Source organism: Ambystoma mexicanum, chromosome 1p (assembly GCF_040938575.1).
Source record: "Ambystoma mexicanum isolate Mex_15411 chromosome 1p, UKY_AmexF1_1, whole genome shotgun sequence".
Classification (NCBI taxonomy): domain Eukaryota; kingdom Metazoa; phylum Chordata; class Amphibia; order Caudata; family Ambystomatidae; genus Ambystoma; species Ambystoma mexicanum.
Window position 1 is genome coordinate 1477308692 of NC_090921.1, and position 22919 is coordinate 1477331610.

The window sequence follows — 22919 nt, forward strand, 5'->3', positions numbered from 1 at the left end:
AGCTAAGAACTGATTGGACAAACAGAACACACCAAAAGCCAGATTTCAGTATCAAACAATATTACTAAAGTGTTGACTTAGTTAGTTCTTCCTCAATGTTTTCTAAGAGAAAGGTCAGAGCATACGTTCGTTTTTTGTTAGCTTCCGTAAAGCATTCCTCCCACCATTCTTCCATTGTTAGGTGTGATCTATTTGTGACAATTGCACCAAACAGAAGGTTTCTTTTGGGTAAAAAGGCTTTAAGGTGAGGATTAAGTGCTTTATGTTCTCTTCATGGTGGTTGCAGAACCTGCACTTAGGGTCCAAATTCCCATATTTAGGCATCGCATAATCAGTTCCTTAGTCTTAAATTGGTTCAGCCTGAATTTCATAAGCAGCATTCTTTTCCGCTTATTTAGACTTTTTTCAAGGTAGTTATAGATTGAATTATAAGCTTTTCCTTCCAAATGAACATTTTTCATGAGCGAATATTTTGCTCTATATATACCAGTACTTATCCAGTCTTCTTCCCACAATTTTTTCTTTACGGCATCAGGGTTTTTAATCAATGTATCTTTATCACTATTTATCTCTTTTAATAGTTGATACCATTCATTTATCCATGCTGTAAAGACTGAGTTCGATTGTTCATTAGCATGATTATGAAGGATTTTCAACTGCGGAGCTCCATCAGGCTGCAATAGTTTGCGGAAAATTGACAAGGTGTTCCAGATGACTTTTGCATCTATAAAGATCAGCCCTAATTCATATCGCATGACTGCAGCAGGTATTCCTTTTCCAACTTTCAAAATCCTTGTCCAAAAATGTTTTCAAGGGTGTCCCACAATGCAGCTGGACATCCAAAGGCAGTTTCCGCACCAAAGATTAAGGATGGAACAGCCTTTTGGTTGTAAAACTAAATAGTAGGAATCAATGAAAATTTGCCATATTTTTTGTCAAGAACTGTGACTTGGACACTAAGCTGACAGCATTTTGCTTTGGTTTTTTCTACCCAAATTTGATAATTTATATTTGAAATCAACCACATGCCTAAATATTTTAGATGTTTCACGTGTAGCAGTAGTTCGCTATCTAATTTCCAATTACACTTTTTGGCATTGGGTGCAGTTTTAGCAAGGTCTTGTAGTGTGAGAACAACAGATTTGCTTGAGTTTATGCACAGACTGTTATTCTCAACATATTGCTCCAGTGCCTGAAGTTTACGTTGGAGTCCAATAGGCGTAAGATCTATCAGCACTAAATCGTCAGCATAAAGAATCCAGCTCAAGGCAGAATCATATATTTTGGCATCAAAGCCTTGGATGTTCTCGAAAATGTCACCAATGTCAGAAATATAAGCATTGAAAATTATGGCTGCCAATGGGCACCCTTGTTTAACAACAAAGAAGGTCCGGATGGGTTTGCTAAGTGCCATTAGCGTCTAAACGTTACTGATTTCAGTGTTCGTGTGTAAATCTTTGATAGCTGATAGTAGGCTGTCGGACAATTCCAGGATTTCAATTTTGTCCAAAGTATTTCTCCTTCGATGCTATCAAAAGCGTGAGACAGGTCCATGAATGCAAGATACACTTTAGAACCTTTCCTAATGGCATCCATTTTCAACAAGTTAATGAGAAGAAGATTTAAACAGCAGCCCACGCCCTTCACAAACCCACTTTGTCTCACATCTAGATGTTTTGATAGTACTAGCCATTCCATCAGTTTGTGCTGGAGTTGGGTCGCGTATATTTTTCCTACAACATCCAGTAAGGCAATTGGACGATAGTCCATTGGATTCGATCTGTCGCCTTTCTTAAAAATATGCACGACAATTGCCTTTTTCCATGAGTCGGTGTGGAACCTTCAGCTGTGACTCTTTCTAATAAGAGTTTACAAAACTCTGCCCATCCTTCAGGATTAGATTTCAGAATTTCATTTGTGATGCCATCTGGGCCAGGAGCACGAGACTTGGATAATTTTTTAATACTTGTTAAAATGTCATCTTGGTCAAATTGGATATCCCAGTGTTGGAGGACTGGGAGTACAGGATTAGAGATGTTACCCTTTTTTGAGAACAGCACTGAGAAGTGCTCAATCCATTTTGTTTCTGGTACCATATTTTTTTAAGATGCAGTTTGTACGCTGCATTCATTGTTAATTGCTTTCCAGAAGTCTGATGATTTCTTGTCTTTTAAGCATTTCATTATTTGTTCTGCATCGTGTTGTTCAGTCATTGCACAGTGAGCAATTATCCAATTCTTGTACTTTTGTTTTATCTTTTTCTTCATATTCTGTTGTTCGGATTTAGTGAATTTGTCGAGTTGTCGCAGAGCCTTGCGCATTTCTCTATTTCGCATACTGATTTGTGGATTATAAGCATGTATGTGCTTATGGCTCTGAGTCCAATTACGATTGGCCAAGCTCTTATATTGTTCCAACAGTGGAGTATAGTCTACTCCCAGTGTGTCTATATGCTTCTCATAATCAGCTTGCGAGGTTTGAGTTTCAAACTGTTTCCACTGCAGTTTGGCGTTCTGTCATGATTCCATGTAGGTAGGTTTTGTTGCCAAGACATCTTGACGTGTGCTTTGACCAAGTTATGATCGCTCTCTTGCATATGTTGCACTTGCATATCATTAGTGTATAGAGACAGACTTTCTGATACAAAGATGTAATCCAGTATCGATTTTTGATTATCTCTTTGCCAGGTTATTTTAGCCGGTATGTCTCCAGTAACATTCCCATTTAACCTAGAGAAGTTTCGTAGAGCCAACTCATCACTCCATCTTTGCGCCAAGTTTTGTTTGGTTAGTGTGTTGTTCTTATTCATTTATATGCAATTTAAATTTAAATCACCACATACAATAATGTACGCAAGATTGTCATCAATCATTAGTTCATCAATCTGATTGATTACTTGGTCCACAAAGGAGACTGTTCCTGCTTCATGATGATGCCAATAAAGATTTATAATATGAAATATCAAATTCTTTTTTTCAATACCAGTACTCCTTGTAATTGTTGTCACCTGGATGTACGGGGTTCTTATGCTCCTGCAGTCCGAATCCAGATTCTTTTTTCACAAGTGCAAGAAGACCAGCGCTAGGACGTCCTTTAATTTTTCAGATAGCAGGGTTGATTGCAATTTCAAAATTCTCCACAATGGGACATATGTCTTACCAAGTTTCCTGTAGACATAGAAGATCCACGTCCGTTGCCCACTCTCCATCAGAGTTGAACAGGTGCATGAATCCTCTCGCATTCCAAGAGCCCACAGAGAATGTTTCTTCTTTTTGCTTCTTTGAACATTAACTTTGGATGTTGTTTGCCAGTGTGGCTGCTAACCAATCCCACTCTCTCGCATTTGCATGATTCGCCACTTTTTCATTTGCTTTCATAGGCTGCTGTGAACTTTTAACTGTAATACTTATTTGGTCAACTTGTTTTACTTCTTGGGTAACATGATGTTTCTGACGATTCAGATTAAATTGTTTATAATCTGATTTCCAACTCTCATCCAGAATAGATTGCGTTTCTGTATAGTTTTTCTTCAAAGAAAGGGTTTGCGGAAGCTTATTAGTGTGTGCCAAATCTGTTGCTTGTTTTTCCAAGCTGGCCACATCCACTTCTACAATATCAAATCCACATGGTAAGAACGCTGAAGCTCCCTGAAGCAGAGTTTCACAGACTAATCTTGAATTCACTATATAGAAACACTTTATCTAGGGAAGTATCTTCCTTAAATTCGACTGCCTGAATATCACTGGATTCAATCGTCCGCAGCACAGGTACATGATGAAACAAACTCAGCACATTTTTTCTGTTCATTGTTAGGCTGTCTTGGATATTTAGTATTTTTTCCAAGCTCAGACAGTATTTTGCTTTTATTTTAATGCGATTTACCTTTATTATCTCTTTGTTTTCCATTATAGGATTGATCTTTATTGAGGTTTGTTTTTTCTTTGCGTGTGTTACTCTCAGATGCAACATTTGAGCCCAGACTTGTATTTTCTCGCGGTGAGGTTGTATGTTCTTGTGTTTTTTCTACAACTCCAGATGTCTCAAAAGGAGCCATATTCACCAGTGGAAGATTTTTACCCTGACGCATCATCTTTAATGCCGCTATTTGCCTCTTTTTGTCCAAAGTTTGGAACGAGCTCTCTTCATCTTCATCAGTGTCAATGACTACCACTTGAGGCTGCTTAACCACTTCGCAGAAACGCCCTATGGAAGGCAGACAATCTTTTTTTGATGGCACTTCTGATGCTGCAGAGTTCTGGTTCGTGTCGGGTTCTGCGGGCACACTTCCTTCTATACTCTCACCTGACCTTTGTTCGTCTTCTCGATGTTCTTCATATGTGGATAGGTTCATTAATATCTCAACATCAGGGTCTTCAGGCTCTTTCGCCGATTCTTGATTTATCTGGGAAGGCACCGGTGCTTGTTCTACTGAATTGTTGGCTTGTGTAAGTTGTCTCATTTGTTTTCCTCTTCCTATGCCCACATCGGTCTGATTTTGCACAACACCACAGCCATTCGCAGATACATTCACAGTCACTGTTTTAAGGTTTCTTAAGAATGCTCTCACGCCCGTCGCTATTTTTCCTCTTTTTTGGTTTTTTGTTTTCTTCTTTTGCAGTGCTCCTTTTATATTCTGCTTGTTTCCATTTTTTTCAAAGATGTCGAACAGCCCTTTTGTTGCATGCGTTGCGTTTTCCAATTGCGCTTCAGATTCGATTTGTGGACCATTAGACATATTTTTGGTTCGGGCTGCCACGTCATTTTGGGTAATTTGCTCTTCAATCATGCCATCCATCATTGCGTTTTTTGTTTGGGCAGCTGCTTCATTTTGTGGGTCATGCCCTTCAGTCGCATCACCCAGATGTGGCACACCGGATCGCTTCGGACTTGCATTATTTCTCGATTGTAATTTCTCAGAAAACTCACCTTCATTAGTGATTTCATTCTTATCACTCTTCGGCGTCTCCGACTTTTCTTCGAGACCGTCCACTAGAATCACACGGGCAGGTCTAGCTGCGGTGAAGGACTCCACCGAGAGTGGCGGCACACTTGCAAATCCTCCTCTTTGTTTTTTTGATTTAATATCATATGTGGTTCTTTCTCCTTCTCAAGCAAAGGTAGGCCTTTGTTTTTCTCAGTAGAAATAATCTTTTCAGGAATGATTTTGAGCTGTTTTGACAACAGTTTATTTTTTTCTGAGTCAGCACTGTTATTGCATCTTTCCATTATGATGCAGGTAGTCTCTCTTTCATTCACAGCATCTGGCTTGTTAAGTAATTTCAACGCTTCTCGTGCAACCTCTGCGAGCAATTTTTTATCTTCTATTGAATTACGATTTGCATCCAAAATCGATTTCAAGATGTTGTCAGTCTATGTTTTGTCGTTTCGCAAATTTACATTTGTTGTTTGCATTTCATGTCCCATTTGGTTACTTTAGTTTAGCAATGCAATAAGCGTTGTTAAATCTTTAATATTGCCGTCCATTTGGTCGTATAATTTCAGATAAGGAGACAAAACTATGTTCATAGCGGACATGATTACAGCTTGCAAGTCTGGAGATATTGTGACCTCATTTTTTGTTTTTGAATGCAAGTGAGACGTCTTTCTTTTCCAGTTTGCGCGTCTTATTTTGGGAAATGGCCACTCAATTAGTGAGAAGTCAGAAGAGGAGTAAGAGGAAGTACTGGAGGAATTACTCTGTCTTTCGTTGGTTGATAGTAAAATTTTACTACGTCCTTTGCCATCGGACAACTGCTTATGTCCAGACGATGTAGATCTTTTAGGCAATTGTAGCATCTGTTGGTATTTTTGATTCCTTGCCTGCAAGCAGGCGACTTCCCCCATTGGGCTACTTCCAGTTCTTTTCCTTTTACACGCAGGGCCATAGGTAAGTTTGTGCAGACATTCATGTGCGTATAGATTTATTTCCTCACCATGTCTATATTCATTTGGCATGTCGTTGGGCTCAGTCTGCTCCGTACTGGCTTGGCGGATTGATCTTTGAGTGTCTTTCTGGCAATTGATACTACGATTATTAAAATCGAAATTAATTTTTGGTAAGTCTTTTAGCAATTTGTCTGCTACACTTAATGAGTTCCTTCTTTCATTTACGTTATTGCCACTTACATTGGTAGCAGGTTGCACTTCTTTAACATCAATGCAACTCGGTAGCCAAGGGCCGCATTAATAGCCATCTTTCATTTGTTCGGCATTTTTCTCTATTGCAGATTCAATTAAGGAATTGGTGTTTAACGCAATTATCCTCTGATCATCTTGTTTTTCTGACACTTTTTCCAGAGTCCCTTTAACACTTTTTTCGGAGCACCTGCAAATGTCCTGATCTCCGCACAGCTCCTGTCCTTGAGCTGAGTCCTGTTCTATTCTTCAGCTGTAAAACTTTTGCAGCCAAGACACACAATTGTGGTATTGAATCACGATTTTTAACTATCGGGCTGCATTCAAGTGGAAATTCTGAGCAGGAGCAGTATTTGCAGCCGTGATTTCTGGTTTTTATCATAATGCTCTCCAGGGGCATAGCACCAGCAGGTTGCAAGGTGCTAGATGTTTCAATTATGAAGCAATCATTGCTACATGGAGTGCTTGCCGTAACCAAACCGTTCTCAACAGGCATCCACACACACCCATCAGCGTTCTCATCGCCTGTTTGTGAGAAACTACCAGGCGAGAAACCGGGATTTACATTTATGTTTACATCTACTCTGTTGTTACTATGATTATGTAGCTCATTTGCTAGAAGCATGTCTGATAAGCATAAGTCTGTAATAACACTAGATGAGTTTACACTTACTTGTGCTGCAGTTGATTTTCTTTGTGGAGCAGTCTTTATCGGGGCATATAAATTCAAAGCCCCACGCCACAGACGAGACCACGTCTGTGGCAATTCCAAAGCTTCTCTCTTTTCCATCTACGATGCACTGATAGCAATGAGCTTTTTCCTGGACTCGAGGCAGATCCGCTGCCTCCGCTGCTCGCCTCCCCAAGGCAGAAGGCTCTGTGATCTGCAGCCACGACGTAGGTAGTCCCCGAACCCCGAGCCAAACAGCAGCAGAAACAGCAACGCGAGAAAACAAAACACCGCCCTTGACTTCACTGGGCTTCAATATCCCCCTCCGTGCCATTTGGCCATCTTTTACATAGCACCCTCAGAACCGTGTTATGCATCAAGAACTGTCCCGCCTGTAACTCTGTATCCTCTCGCAATTCCCCAAACGTTTTCCACCTTCCCTCATTCTGCAGGTCCCCCACCGTGGCCACTCCACACGTTTCACACCTTGATTCTATCGTGGTCATATCGCCCTCCCTAACCCCCAAAACCGCCACTATTTGTGCCTGTTGAGAGAGCGGGTCTGCTATCCCCATGACCCTAAAGGCCCTGCGCCAGATTTCGGATGCCCAGTTTCACCAGGTAGTGGCTCTCAGGTGTTGTTGCCGCAATGTGGGCTGCAGCAGTGTTGTCTCTATCGTGGGTTCATCAGCCATTCATTTCACCACCTGCTGTAGTTGGCACGCTAAAAAAATACAGCTCGGAATTCGGCATCTTTAGCCCACCCTGGTCATATGGCCTCTGTAATGTATTCAGGGCTACCCTGTTTGCGCCCATCCTGTTACAGGAACCCCCTACACAACAACTTCTCCAGTTCCCAAAAGAGTTTATTACAAGATGTTATGCCAAAATGTGTCCCCTTTTCATCTTGGCTATCATATAGTAATTTAGCTCCTTTATCTGATCTTTGTCGCGAGCCTTCATAGACTTCCAACACAGGGTTATTCAATCTCCTCTTTATCAGCTTTACACAGTTCCAATTACGCAGGTTTGTATTAAGTAACTCGTTGTGAGTACTGGGACAGGTTTCTCTTCGCAGATTCTGCTGCCCCGGTAGCTTCCCGCTTCTCCTGTTCCCCTCGTTACATCTCTGTATGTCGGGGAACGTTGCAGCCGATGGCATTCACTTGGGTGTTCTTCTTCGATACTGCCTCCTTAGATTCGTCATGCTCCAGTTCTTTGTTTCCCTTCTGCCATATACGGAAGTTGACGTTGGGAACCTGTTTGTATTCCCAATTGTCTTCTTGTTCTGCATTTTCGTCAGTCTGCCATTCTCGGCATCCCTTCTGCCTTATACAGGGGTTAACGTTACGAAGCTGTTCATACTCCTGGTTGCCTTCTCGTTCCACATTTTTGTCACTCTACCGTTCTCAGCTTCCCTTCTGTGGTATACAGGGTTTAAAGTTAGAAAGCTGTTCGCACTCCTACTTGCCTTCTCTGATGGTCTCTGTGTGTTTTGTCAAGCCTCCTGCCTGACACAGGACTCTGATGTCTTGCTTCACAAAGGCTCCTACGTTGTTGGGTACGCCGGGTCTCTAGCGTCTCACTCTGGCATTCTTCAGCTCTTCGAAATTTGCAGGCTCTGTGGCTCATCTCAGGTCCTCCACTCCAAGGCATGCTCATGTTAGGGGCTTCCCCCGCGTAGGATACTCTCTGCTTCTCGATGTTCCTCCACACAGATCAGTTAAGTATGCATGTCCTCTTGAAGAGACATTCTCTTTTTCTTATCCGGGCTGGTTGGAGTTGGTTTCAGCCTTACCTTCAGCCAAATATGTAGATGTTACATTAGTCTTCATACCAGATCGTCCAATGTATGCTAAATCCTCCTCCTTAATCTTCCTTCCTCCACCCTGCGACCCCTGCAGCTAACCCATAATAGGGCAGCAAGACTTATCCTTGGCCTCAAGCCCAGGCACCACATCTCTCCTGCCCTACAAAGCCTTAACTGGCTCCCGGTCTCAGCACGGATTTAAGTCAAATCCCTCTGTATCATACACAAGGCTATCTGGGGCAGGAGACCACTCTATCTTCAACGCTTCCTGGCCAAATACTCTCCTTCTAGACTCCTCTGTTCCTTTGGCACCAACTCCCTGCGGGATAAGCGCTTTGCTACACAGAGAGCTGGTGGATGATCACTTTCCTCCCTATTTCCTGTATTCCCAACCTGTTCAGGTAAAACACTACGATTCCCACAATCCCCTGTGTACATTTTCCGATGACGGTAAATCCCATTTACTCAGTAAACCCTAACAGCCCTGTTCTTCTGATTCTCATTTTCCGAAATCCCAACTCACTGGGACATAATACTACCGTTGCCACCATCCCCTAGGTTCTGTTCTTCATCCCAGTCATTTACGTCCAATTAACAACCCCAACCTTTCTGAATAATCTAACAATTTTCTTTCTTGTGACATCTTTTCCCCAAATTCCTAACACCCTCGTTTTCCAATACATATATTTTTTGTTACTGTGACAGAAAATGGACTAATTATGAAACTGTTTACCTGACATGTCCCAACCCAAGGGTCAGGGAGAGTCAGGTAATTACTGATGATAACCACACACACCTGATGATGACCCTTCCTTTTCCCCACAGGGATAAAAAGTGGAGCCAGAGAACCCAGTAGGAGCAAGGTGAAGGCGAGTACAGCGGACAGCACGACAAGACAGCTACCAAGCGACAGGTTAAACAAAGGAGAAAGGTAGCGGAAGTGGAGATAGTGGCGAGGAGAAAGTAACCCCACCCTTTTCATCTCAGGCCCACAGAAACTTCGTCGAAGAAAGACCGCAAACAATTGCATCACTGTCCTGCACCAGATGTCAACAGTACACAGGGCAAGTCTATGCTGATAGACAGGAGCGAGGGAGGCTTGCGCGCCCGTGGTACTGGCCTCAACTCCACAGAGAAACAGAACACCAGGTGATTAAGCACACCCAGTGAGTTGAGGGGAGAATCGAGAAAAGCCGGGGTGTGTTGAGTGAAAATTGCAAAGGTGGTAAGTTTTGAAACTAAAGTGATGAACTTTGAGTGAACTGTCAAGTATGACAGGGAGATCAGGGACAGAGGGAACCTGACACTACGTGGGTTTCAACTCAAGAGATTCTGGTCTAGCCCCATATTGAGAAACTACAGAAGCCAAGAGGCCAAAGGAAGGCTGACAAAGAAATGCAAAATGGTCCTACGGGAAGGTCGAGCAAAAGCCCTGTACAATCGAAAGACTTTGGGGGTCATTACGACCCAGGCGGTAAGTACGCCAACTTTACCACCATGGTGTAAACTACGTTTACACCATGGTGGATGGTGGATTTACCGCCCCATTCCAAGGTGAGTGGGGCGGTAAATCCCCATTTCCCATTTTACCCTTCCCCATTCCCATTTTTGCCCCATAGGGCATAATGGGAGTGGGGAAGGCGCTAATTACGCCACCGTAAATTACGGTGGCGTAATTAGCACCAAGGCGGTTTAGCACCAAGGCTAAAAGCAGCCGTTAAAATCGGAATCAGGCGTTAAGGGTTAACGACGGCGTTAACCCTTAACGCCTGAGTTGTAATGAGGCCCTTTGATTTGTGAGTTGGCTAAAAGTAGGGGAAGCGAATCCCACATAGTGAATGAAAGAAAGGGACGTGAAATCCTGTGAACATTAGAACCAATTTGAAAGCACCAAACAGGCAATGGTGAACCCGGAGGAGGGCTGCTGAAGGAGGAGGGCGAAGTTGAAAGGTCCTGAGAAACAGAGTGTGAAATAGTGAGCCCAAAGTAGGGAGGTTCACTGAACTATTTGATAAAGACATTAAAGAAGTTAAGACGGGTCCGAGCCCGACACAAGTGAAACCCAGAGGTGAAGTCGTCACCGAGGAGCTGGCAATCGAGAGAGATCCGAGCCCGAAAGGGGAGATTCAAGGAGTTAAGCTATCATCCGAAGATATTATTGAGCAAGGGTCAGCCCAGAAGAGGGGGACCAAAGGGTGAAGTCGTCACCCTAATTGAATTTTGGATTACAATTGAGCAGGGTTATCCCAGAAGAGGGACACCCAGGGGTGAAGTTGTCACTGTAGCAGGAATTGTGAAAATATGATACGAAATGGGGTCAACCCGGAAGAGGGGCACCCCGGGGTGAAACCATCACCCATATTGAGTTTTGGAAACAAATTTTCATTTGGTAAAGGAACTTTTGTTGCATTGTTTGAACACTCCAGGCCCGGAGGAAAGAAACTTTCTAAGGAAACGAGACTTAGCCATCAACATCTTGAGAACTACCATTGGAACTGTTGTCTCATGCTGGTGAAGCTAGCATTGGAACTGTCGTCTCGTGCTGATGAAGCCCGAGACCATCTAGCATTGGAACTGTCGTCTCGTACTAGTGAAGCCCGAGATCATACTGTGCTCCAAGCTCCAACCTTACGCAGTGCTTTAAACGTGGGGACAGGAGACCCAATCCCTGCATCCTGATTATTATTTAGGAACACTTATTTCTTTCTTTCTTGAAACTAAACCCAACACCCTTTGTATTTAGCATAAGGAACTGACAATAGATTTTCTTAGTATAGTCCTTTTTATTTGACTTAACATCACTAGGACTGCCTTATTTTTCATTTGATGGTAGTGTGACTGAGCAGCCAGGCCTATCTGAAGAGGGGTACATGTGAGCTGTAGAGCTGTACAAATTAAATTCGTAAATACAAGTAGCCAAGTAACACTTACACTCAAGGTTTCAGTTATAAATAGTTATTTATTTCATTGACATAAGTTTAAAAAAAGCATTCTTTAAAAAGGCAATTTGTTATACAATATATACTTTAAAATGACTTTCCAGAATCAAAACAAGTTAGTGGATAATCTTTGGATATGCTTCTTACACAATTCATACAGACTGAGGTGACTTCAATCACAAGGACAGTAATGGCATTTATATATCACACTAGTTATACTTTGCAGATTCTGAGGTTGCACAAAGGAAAGGTTTAGGGAAGGAAAAGGTTAAACAGGTTCCTCAGTAAATGTGAGGACAACTAAATCTTCCAATGAAATCTAGACAAGCCTTTCCCAGCAGTAACAGTCTACAACAAGCTACCACCTTTGAGGGAAAAACAATATCTAAGTCAATGGACTAGAAGTGTCTTCAGGGAGCCTGGACAGCCAAAGTCAATTGGAACACAGTCTATGGAGCTGAGGCCCTTCTTAGATAAAAGTCTTACACAAAGTTAGAGAGTTTGTAGAAAATCACTTGTATAGTCACAAACTGTTAAGCCTGTGAGAAAAAGAGTTGGAATCACTCTAAAAGGTAAGCCACTGCAATTCCCAACTGGGAAAAGCACAGCTAAAAGACAATGAGACAATGAGGCAAGTACCCCAAGCCTAAACAGTACCTCTGATATGAAGAAAAGTGGTCCAGCTGGAATCTGTTTTGCTACAGCGGTGCAGACCTTAGCCTCAGTCGTAGGGACAAGAGGGAGGACATCTGGAGGGCTACTGTCGCGGTACTTGGGAGGTCGTCGGCAGCTACGGGCTCTTTTCGGTTCAGCTACACTTCGTGGTTTCAGCACTTAGAAAACAGCACTGTCGAGGCTGGCCACCGGGGGCGCAGAGATGAACAACTCCTCTGCGTGAGCTCTGACCCAAGGTCCTGGAAAAGTGGATTGAGCCCCCACTACAGGCCCCCCCTCAAGCACACTCGACGGAATATGCGAGGGGATGGTACCCAGAATGAAGTGAGAAAAAACCTGAAGAAAAATCGCATGAGGAATCGCAGAGAAAAGCAACCGTGCTTGATTTACTGCCCAGCTTCGTAATACACGCCGGCTCCACGCGAACTTCAGTAGAAACGGAGACGCTGCGACAGATAGAACTCTGATGAAACCCGGGATTAGGCATAGAGAGAGGCATTGAACGAACTACCAGCGGCACCAGTGCTGACCGAAGCGGGACAATCACCAACTACCAACGGCTCACACACTACGCCGTGGCTATATGCTGAGTGACACTGAGCTCCGGCGTAGAGCGACCCGCGGCCTCGGCCGCTCGAGCCCCAGACCATGCAGAGGCACCATCCAGATACATTGGGCACCCTCACGGAGAGTGCGCAGGGTCCATCAGCGCATATCGCTCCAAATAGAGCCCAGTTTCACAGGCATTGAGAGCCCCCCACACACGGAGGTAACGGAACAGAGCAGCGCAAGTCCAGAGCCCAGGAGACTGCACCGCTGTGGTGGCGCTGCTCCAAGGAGATGAACTCCCCCTCCATGGAGCCTGCCGACCCGGACGTGTGGGTCGGTTGGAGCGGCCTGATCGGAAAGACGTACGTTCAGGAAGGTGCGCCTGCCATGTTAATTTTATCGCAAATCCTCCGCTGATCGCACACACCCATGCGCCAGTTGCCGCCTCCTGCACCCATAAGTACATTACAACAAATGTTGCAGTGAATTGTACGGCAGGCCCCACGCTTGAGCACAGAACAGCTGCTCCACACATGGGGACCCCCGAAGCATACGACGAGATGGGGAGGAAACACAATAGGTGTATCACGAACTCCCCTGCCATATTGAGACACGGCAGTGAGAAGGAAAGCATACCTGCAAAATGAGCCCCGAACAAAGCGAAGAAACAAAGTACAGCTTTGCTACCTGGAAGCACTCTGAAACCACCCGTAGTAGGCACTGATCCTGCATTGATCCCACAAAACGCGGGGAAAGAAGGGAAATAAAACAGAAGAACATAACGTGAACCCTCCCCTCGTACCCCAGAGGACAGTACTCGCAAACTCGGGGCACACATCACAGGATTCCTAAAGTCAGAGGAACACGACAAAGAGGGATCAAGAAGTGATATGAGCCACTAGCCCCCCAAATGGAACAGAAGTGAAATCGACCACAAAGTGGAACGCCTACTACACGCACCCCAGAAAAAGTACGAAGTTGCCTCAAAGCACCTGTGCAACCCTCATTGTAGCGCTTCTCACGAGATGCCATCACCTAGCGAGGGATAGGAGACACCGCTTCAGAGTCAACAATCTAACAAACACCACCAAGACTGAGGGTTGGGCACCCATACTAGGGGCGTGTGCCTCCTCACATACCTCTTAGTACCCCTACCACCCAAAACACCAAAGAGGACACTGACTGGTCTGAACCAGGTGTATGAACGTACAACAGAAGCTTGCCATCTACGCATATAACCCAACAATTCTTCACTCCGCCGATCCCTGGATGGCATCAACACCAAGCCCGAGTGCAGAAACTGCCGCCACGAAAGGAGATATAGCTGCCTTATTGACAGAGATAAAGAATATGGGGGCCAATATAGGCGGCAAAATCGACAAACTTACGCAACGGCTGGATAGCATAAAAGATGGGGTCGAGGGAGTGGAAAACAATCAAGCCTCAATAGATACCTTAGAAACACAACTGGCCCACAGAATAATAGATTTGGTGCAGAGGGAAGAGGAGTTCAAACTTAAGATGGATGATTTAGAAAATCGGGAGAGAAGAAACAATTTGCGCATTTTTGGGATTCCAGAACAAGAAGGGGAGACAGAGGAGGATCTCAAAACAACACTCCACAACATCATCATACTGCTAGTAGCAGACAAAGCCATTGACAAACCCAAAACGGAACTCATCCATAGGGCCGTTGGCCCACCTGGATACCCAAGATCAGTCCTGGCGCGGTTCCACCGGTCCCAGGATAAAGCCAGAGTGTTGGAGAGAGCAAGGAATGGAGGCACCGTTACCTTAGGGGGAGCACAAATAACGATATTCCAAGACCTCTCCTCCCTGACCTTGGCTCTCAGGAAAATGTGTAGACCTCTCTGGTTGCCAGTCATTTGGTCGAAAACATTTGGTCGACTGGACAACTGGTCGACACCATTTGGTCGAAAATCAAATGGTCGAATTTTTTTATTTTTTTATTTTTACCCCTTTTTTGTTTTTTTTTGGGGGGGTCCCCCTCCAACCCCCTTTTTTTTCTTTTTTTCTTTTTTTTCCCACACGAAAACCCACAAAACACATATATAAATTAAAAAAAAAAAATTCGACCATTTGGTTTTCGACCAAATGGTGTCGACCAAATTGCAGTCGACCAGTTTGCAGTCGACCAAATGACCGGACACCGACCTCTCTTTCAGAACGGGACACCCGATATAGATGGGGATACCCCTTCTCCCTCTCCTTTGAACATGAAGGCACGAAGATCAGATTGAGCTTAGAGAAAGACATCAAAACATGCATATCGGACTTGCTGGGTCGACAAGGACACGAAAACGACCGGAATGAATCCACAAAAGATGGGAGAGAATGGCGTATTCAAGGCCCACGGAGAAGAAAGGTGAAGGGTTCGAGGAAATATCGCAGAGGCAACATCTCACCTGAGGGGGACAACTAGTCCCTGACAAACATGGTACATTTAACTTACCTATTGCTTGATAATGATGAGCATAGATACTGATTGTATAAAGGTTACAGAGACCGATGTTCGACCTGACACCACATGGAGATTCCAAAGAAGGGTTAGTGGGGGCTCATTATTAATATGATGATTTTATTTTTGTAAAGGGACGTGAGGTAATGGTCCCCACTCGTGGTTCGATGCCGGGCCAGTGCTACCAACTGGACCCGATCGAATGCCACCACATGGGGGGAGGGAGGGAGGGGAACACGGGCAAGGGAAAACACTGAGGAAAGGGCTAGTGCAGACTATCGAAAAAACAGAAATGTGAAGTGGTTATTTGAAAAAAGGACAAGTCGGCGGAAATAATTGAATAATATGTATAATCCTAGATTCCATGCATATGATGACCGCTGAATCCTATAGCAGGGTCTCCATAAGGGTGGGAACGCTTAATGTTAAGGGCCTTAACTCGCCCACCAAGAGATCGCTGGTATAACAGCCAATTCCGTAGAACGAAAATTGACATTCTTCTTTTGCAAGAGACTAAGTATATGAAGGGCGATGAGAGGTCTGTATTGGGGAAACGGGGCGGGATAGAATTCTGGAGCTCTGGCCCATTGAGAAAGGGAGGAGTCGGAATCCTCATCAGGAAGGGGTTAGACTTCAAGATCACCAAGACGTGGTCAGATATGTCAGGGTCCATTGGAAAAGTGTCCACCACGATCACCACAATCTATTCCCCCAATGTGAATCAAGAGAAATTTCTGTCCAAGACAATTCCCAAAATTATGTTAGAATCCTCCGGTCATGTCATCCTAGGGGGCGACTTCAATATATGGACTGATCCCACATTAGACTGAAAAACTGGTAATCCCGAAACACGAGACAGAACCAGAGTTGAGCACACCAATTTCACGGGGATGATGGATTTATATGGAATGAATGATGTATGGAGACAAATGCATCCCAGTGAAAAAGCCTACACCTTCTTTTCAACTCCACACAACACCTTTATTCGCACTGATTACATCTACCTAACCAAAGATTTATATAACACAACAACGCACACAGAGATCACCCCAATCATATGGTCTGATCATGATATGGTGCTCGCTGACATGCAATGGGAGCATTTGCCAGTTAAAAGTGGGAAATGGAGGTGTAATGAGACTCTATGGAAAGACCCCATCTTCAAGACAGAGATGGAAACTGAAATTACTGAATACTTTAGACTCAATGATACAGGGGAGGTCTCTAAACAGGGAGTCTGGGATGTGGAAAAGGCAACTTGGAGGGGAATCCTCATGAGAGAGGGAGCCAGGAAAAAAGGGAGAGAACCCTGATCGAAAACAGGATCCGAGAGGAAATCCGTCAGCTAGATAAAGAGGCGAAAAATGGGGACACGTTAGACCACGCCAAGATCAGTGAAGCAAAGAAAAAGAGGGAAGAACTCCGCCTCCTAGAAAACGATCAAATAGTTTGCAAACTCCTATTATTAAAACAAAGATTTTATGAGAAAGGGGACAAAGCAGACAATACTTGCGGCCAGGTTGAGGGAACAGCGAGCAGAATGTAGAGTCCAAGAGATAATAGAAAGAGGGCCCAATACAGAAATTAACAAAACCACCATCCCTGAAGCCTTCGCCGACTTCTATGAAACATTATATACCCCAGAGACAGACCCAAACCCGCCCAACATTGAGTCTTATCTAGAAAATATCAATATGCCCAAAATAACACCCACTGAATCGGCCTATCTGGAAACTCCCATAACAGGAGAAGAGATACAGAATGCGATAAAAAGATTAACCCTAGGCAAGTCCCCAGGAGAAGATGGATACACGGCTGGTTTCTATAAATCCTTTAGCACTCAACTCACCCCCTTTCTGGTTGAATTATTTAATGAGATCCTGGAAACAGGAAAACCACCGGACTCCTTTCTCAGAGCCCTCATCACGGTGATCCCAAAGGAGGGAAGAGACTCCAAAAGATGCGGATCGTATCGTTCCATATCCCTACTAAACATAGACACGAAAATCTATACAAGGGTCCCAGCCGCTAGAATTGAATCATTCATGCCCCATCTTATCCACCCTGACCAAGTGGGCTTTATACTAGGCCGACAGGGGGCCGACACTATGTGCAAGACCCTACATCTGGTACATGCCTCTCAAAACATGAGCAATTACCCGTTTTGCTCTCCATCAACGCAGAAAAGGCCTTTGACAGAGTTGACTGGGATTTTCTGATGCATGTCCTGCGCAAGATCGGTATTGGGCCCAAATTCAGGAGAGGAATCCAGGCAGTGTAAATGACACCTAAAAGCTCGGTATTTGTAAACGGGGAATATTCCAGGTGGTTCGAACTAAAGCGAGGTACCAGGCAGGGATGCCCCCTGTCAGCAATTCTGTTTGCTCTCTCACTCGAACCATTGGCACAAAAGATGAGGGCGGGTCCCCAAGTAGAGGGAATGCACCTAGGCCAAATCGAATACAAAGTGGCACTTTATGCTGACGATATACTCCTGCACGTGATCAATCCAGAAACATCCATTCCCAGAGCTATATTCCTCCTTGAGGAATACGGCCAGATATCTGGATTCAACAATAAACTAACCAAGTCAATCTTGTTCTCCCTAATAGGAACCACAGAAGAAAACAAAATCAAATACTCTTCTCTTGATCTTACCCTTGAACATAACAAGTTACAATACTTGGGGATACGAATTACGAAACAAACAGGAACCCTATACGAAGCCAATTTCCCGAAATTCCTTGAAAACTTCCACGCGGACCTAGCTAGATGGAACAAACTCACAATATCTTGGCTAGGACGCCCCAATGCGATAAAAATGGTCTGTGTACCTAGGTTTCTGTACCCCTTCCAAATGCTCCCCATCACAATTCCAAGACACTATTTCCTAGAGGTCAAGAAGGCGACCCTAAAATTCCTGTGGCAGGGGAAAAGGGCCAGAATAGCTTATGACAATTTAACACTACCTAAGGACAAGGGCGGGGTAGGCCTTCCAGACCTCAAGCGACATTACGAAGCAGCCCAACTACGGGTACTCATTCCGCACCTGCGTAATCAGAAAGAGCCACAATGGATTGCAATGGATAACCACTATCTGTACCCGGCAACAGTCTCAGAGTGGCTTTGGGCCCCGAGGAGGAGAATATTAAATAGGTCAAAGGTGCATCCAATCCTAGCAACTATTTGTGAAATATGGAGAGAAGGCACAGAGATGAGAAAGATTACCACATGGCCGTCACCACTGAGCCATTTATGGTCCCCGGGTATAAATAATCATATCCCCAATGTTGAGAGATTTCAGGCTTGGTACAAAGCGGGGTTGGAAAGGGTGGGCCAACTTGTATGAAGCGAATCCTTCATTAAACTCCCAGAACTAAAAGAAGCATTAGGAATAGGAGTATTGTCTGCATTCCATTTTTTACAGATTAAGGGAGTGCTGACAAAACAAGAATGGAAAGACAAACTGAGCAGAGAACTTACCCCCTTTCAAAAGTTGCTCGATTCCAGAACAAATATGAGGGGCCTAATATCCGCTATGTACAAAACACTGATAGAAGCAGGTAGAGGTAATACGGAGCATCTCAGAGCGCGATGGGAGAAAGACCTGGGGACAGACATCGACCACGAAACATGGGATAAAATGTGCCGAGCAGCATTCCGAACCTCCATATCATGCCAATATAAACTCCATGCCATCAAGCTTTTACACAGATGGCAATACGATCCATATAAGCTATCCAGAATGTACCAGACAGCAAGCCCCTGTGTTGGCGTCAATGCAGAGAAATCGCTGACTATTGGCATATGTGGTGGGATTGCCCACGAATCAAGGTCTACTGGGATGAAGTCCTGGGGTGGATCAGGCATCTAGATGGCATCCAGAGATTGGTAGATCCTCACCTTGTCCTGTTTGGGTTTGAGAAATACGAGGATGAATGGAGAAGAGTACAGGGCCTGGCCCCACACCTTTTGCTCGCTGCCCGAGCTCTTCTAGCAATGAAGTGGAAATCTACCACAACCCCCACTGAGAAAGAATGGGTCAATGTGGCAATGAACATATGCAGCATGGAAAACATAATGGCATCCCTACATGGCAAACCAACACAATGCAAAATTCTGTGGATAGATTTCTTGAACAAATACACGCCGGAAACAACACATCAGGGAGGCGTGACACATAGACAGTCTAAACTCACACACTCCCAGTCAAGCGAACACCCCCTCCCAACCCTGACAGTACCTTCTGGATAACCCAAAGAAAGATGAAAGGAGCCGGATAGAACACATAAAAGCACCCCCAACAAAGGAGACCAGCACATAAACCCACATTACCTCTGCGAAATATAGACCCAGCCCAGGGGGTAGGGGGAGGGAGAGGGGAGAACCGAAGAAAGAGGAGCGTGAAAAGTTATTTGTTGAACCTTGGTAAATATAACGGAAAGAAAGAACTATGTTGATCTGAAAGGATGCTATTGAACCATTACGATCTGCATTTTTCTATCTTCTCTTTGATTCTTTGATTTATAACCAAAGCACATATGTGTGTTTATTTTTTTTTTGCTCTCGTCATCTAGAGAACTGTTTTGTATGAAGACCCAATAAAACCAAATATATAAAAAAAAAAGAAAACAGCACTGTCGCCAATCTGAGATACTGGTTGGGCTTCCTTCACTCCTTGGGTCCTGCACTCTGGTCAGGGGGCTCGGGATATGGTCGTCCTGCTTCTGGAGGGTCCTTAGGAGACTCCTGGAGCTTCTAGCCGGATTCATTATCACTTCAAATGTTTCACTCGACTACGGATTACTCAAACCCTGGCATTCCATTCTCACAGCAACGAAGAAGCACAGCCAGTCCGGAAAGGTGGTCCAGTGGAGTTCGTCTCAGGGTTAGTTGGTCCCCCTAACCCAATGGGAGAAGTTGTTCCATGTGGAGCTTCTCTGTCGAAATCCAAAAAGGAGCTTCAGAACAGCAGCAGGGCTTCACCGGGCAATTCAAAGGTCCAGGAGGATGCAGCAAGCTTCGTTCACGGTTTCTTCATCAGGTGTTTCTCCCAGTGGGCGACTCTGCCTGTAGTCCCAAGACCCTCGCCTTTTAAGCAGGTTTCTTCCATTCATGCACAGCCTAGGCTGTCAATCGCACGCAGGGTGGCTGTCCTGAAGCCAGCCAGCCAATCAGGACTAGTTGCATTCAGGCATTCCTAGAGACAAAGCACAGGGGAGTTTCGGGACCCTCCCTCACATCCTGTACTTCCAGACACACTGGAGCCAGAGGCGGGCTTCAGGACAGTAGCTCGCCGAAGGCAAGACAAACAAAGGGCTCAAATCTGTCTCAACGCAAAGAGTAAACCCCAACAAAGACCTCACAAACAGAAAATGCTGAAAAAAGAAGACAGAGGCCTTTTTGACAAAATGATCACCCATGGGTGCTGTACTGCACCTGAGGGTTCAGCCTGTGGTAGAAAAGCACAATGATAGGAAACATTAAACCACTGTCACCAGCCATTTAAAGTAGTGAGGGTAACATAAAAATGGTACATGAGAATGTAGGATAAGGGGCTACTAGGTAACCCCCCAGTACTCCATATAAGATGGGGTGTGCTGGACCTACAAAGGAAAAGGTAAGTAAAGTCAGTTTCACTTTACTATTCCTGGGAACTGTAGTTCACACAAGAAAAGATATGTAAACCTTATGAGAAATCTAAAGGATTTCTCTGTGACACTGCACTGAAGGTGCTGTGTGTCACCATACAAAAAGTAAATGCCTATGGTGTTTGTCAGACTCCAAAAACAGTGGAAACACACAATCCAAATCAGGTAAAAACACATGAGAGAGTGAGAAAAAGGTCTTACTCACTCCAGGGTTAAAATTAAAAAGTCCTAAGTCCAGCAAAAGAGCTGGGGGTCTCTATGGTTGAAGGGAATTATCACAGAAATGAGAATTCTCCCTAACAGGAAGGCCAGAGTGAAGGGAAGAAGGAGGGAGCAGGGGTCCTGATGGGAAGGATCTTGGTTTTACAGGCGTTGAGGCAGAGATTGTTGGAGGTGGACCAGGACTGGATGGCAGATAGGCAGTCAGTGATGATGGAGGGTGCAAGAAGGTCAGTAGGAAGTTTGAAAAATATGTTGTGTGTCATCTGCATAATACTGCAAGTTGGAGGAAAAGGAGGAGATGAGGTGTGCAAGCTGAGCATGGACACAATAGTAGGACTAACGTTGCCATGACAACCTGTTATAAACTAAGGCAGTGTGATCGGGCTTTCCTGCCAACGCATGGTAATCGAATGCACTCTTTTCCGGTAAACCCTTACGTGACAGGCCGCTCCATTGAGCTGACATGAAGATACATGCTCTTTTAACATGAATGTTTAAGTCAAACTCTAGTACAGGATGCGGGCGAGTGAATTTATTAACAATGATAGACAACACGTCATTTTGTTTTCGTGGGGTTTAGAACCTATTTTGTGGCTTTGCATATAGATTTTTTGCTTGCTCCAAAACTTTACATTCGGGTATGAGTCAATGATTTCCAAAATACCTATTCAATAACCCTATGTTTCAAAGGTCGATCTACAAGGTTGATCTTTTGCTGAATTGGTTTCTGTGTACAACAGATTAAGCTCTAGCATCTAGGTAGTACTACAGTGTTCATACACTCTTGACCCAAGATTATTATCAATCTACTTTGCAGGAGGGATTTAACCCCTTGAATGCCGTGTTCTTCGGATTTGAACCTATATATCTAATGAAATTTAGGTAAGGTCTGACCAGAGACTTATTTACTTGTAACAAGCCCACGCGCAGTAATATATTCAAATGCTTTCATCTGTAAGAACTTGTAACTGATTTCATGTTCATTCATTTTTCTTTTCTACAAATCCTGAAATCTCCACCCATTTTTCCACCCTCCTCTAATGTCTGTGATTTTACACATTTAACATTGTTTCAATGTGTATTGTAAAATGTTTAGCCTAATTTTGCCCTGAGTTGAGAAAGACACTGATGTGTTGAAACAACGTGTAATCCAATAGGGCACTGTTTGTTTTCAATTACTACTTTTTTTCGTGTGACTTCAAACACTAAATAAGGATTACTTTTGACCGGTCAAGTGTGGCGCAGTTCTTTATTGTGTGCGGCCAATTGCTTTTCACAGTTAAGAAGTATGTCAGCCAGTCCAGTGGCCTTTCCGAAATACCAAGGATATCGTGTATCCTTTGTGTGAGGATGCAATGGTTGACCATGTCAAAGGCAGAGGAGAGATCAAGAAGGATGAGGACAGCTGGGGAGTGGGGGTCCAGAGATGCAGTAGTTCTTCACGGGTGTTCAGAAGAGCAGTTTCAGTGCCTCTGTATGCTCGGAATCCAGATTGATGGTCATAGAGACCACCAACAGGTTTGGGTTGAGTTGGGGCAATGCCAGCTTCTCCAGCAGCTTCCCCAGGAAAGGGGTGATGGAAATAGGGCGGTAGTTCGCAGGACAGGTGGGGTGTGCTGAAGGTTTTTTCAGGAGGGGGCACACAAGGGAGTGTTTAAGGAAGGAAAGAGCCAGTGGCAAAAGAATGATTGCAAAAATCAATGAGTGTGGGGGCAAAAGAGCCAATGTTATCCTTGAAGGTCCTGGATGAGCAAGCAGAAACCTGTTTAGAAGAGACCTTCATATAGCA

At 44.3% G+C, this 22919-nt stretch overlaps 1 protein-coding gene across 2 annotated transcripts in view; it reads right to left on the reverse strand.

Annotated features, from left to right (window-relative positions):
• The window catches only part of TTC24 (tetratricopeptide repeat domain 24), a 639301-nt gene that overhangs the window by 285938 nt on the left and 330444 nt on the right, over nucleotides 1–22919 (reverse strand). The gene's annotated exons all lie outside the window — the stretch shown is intronic.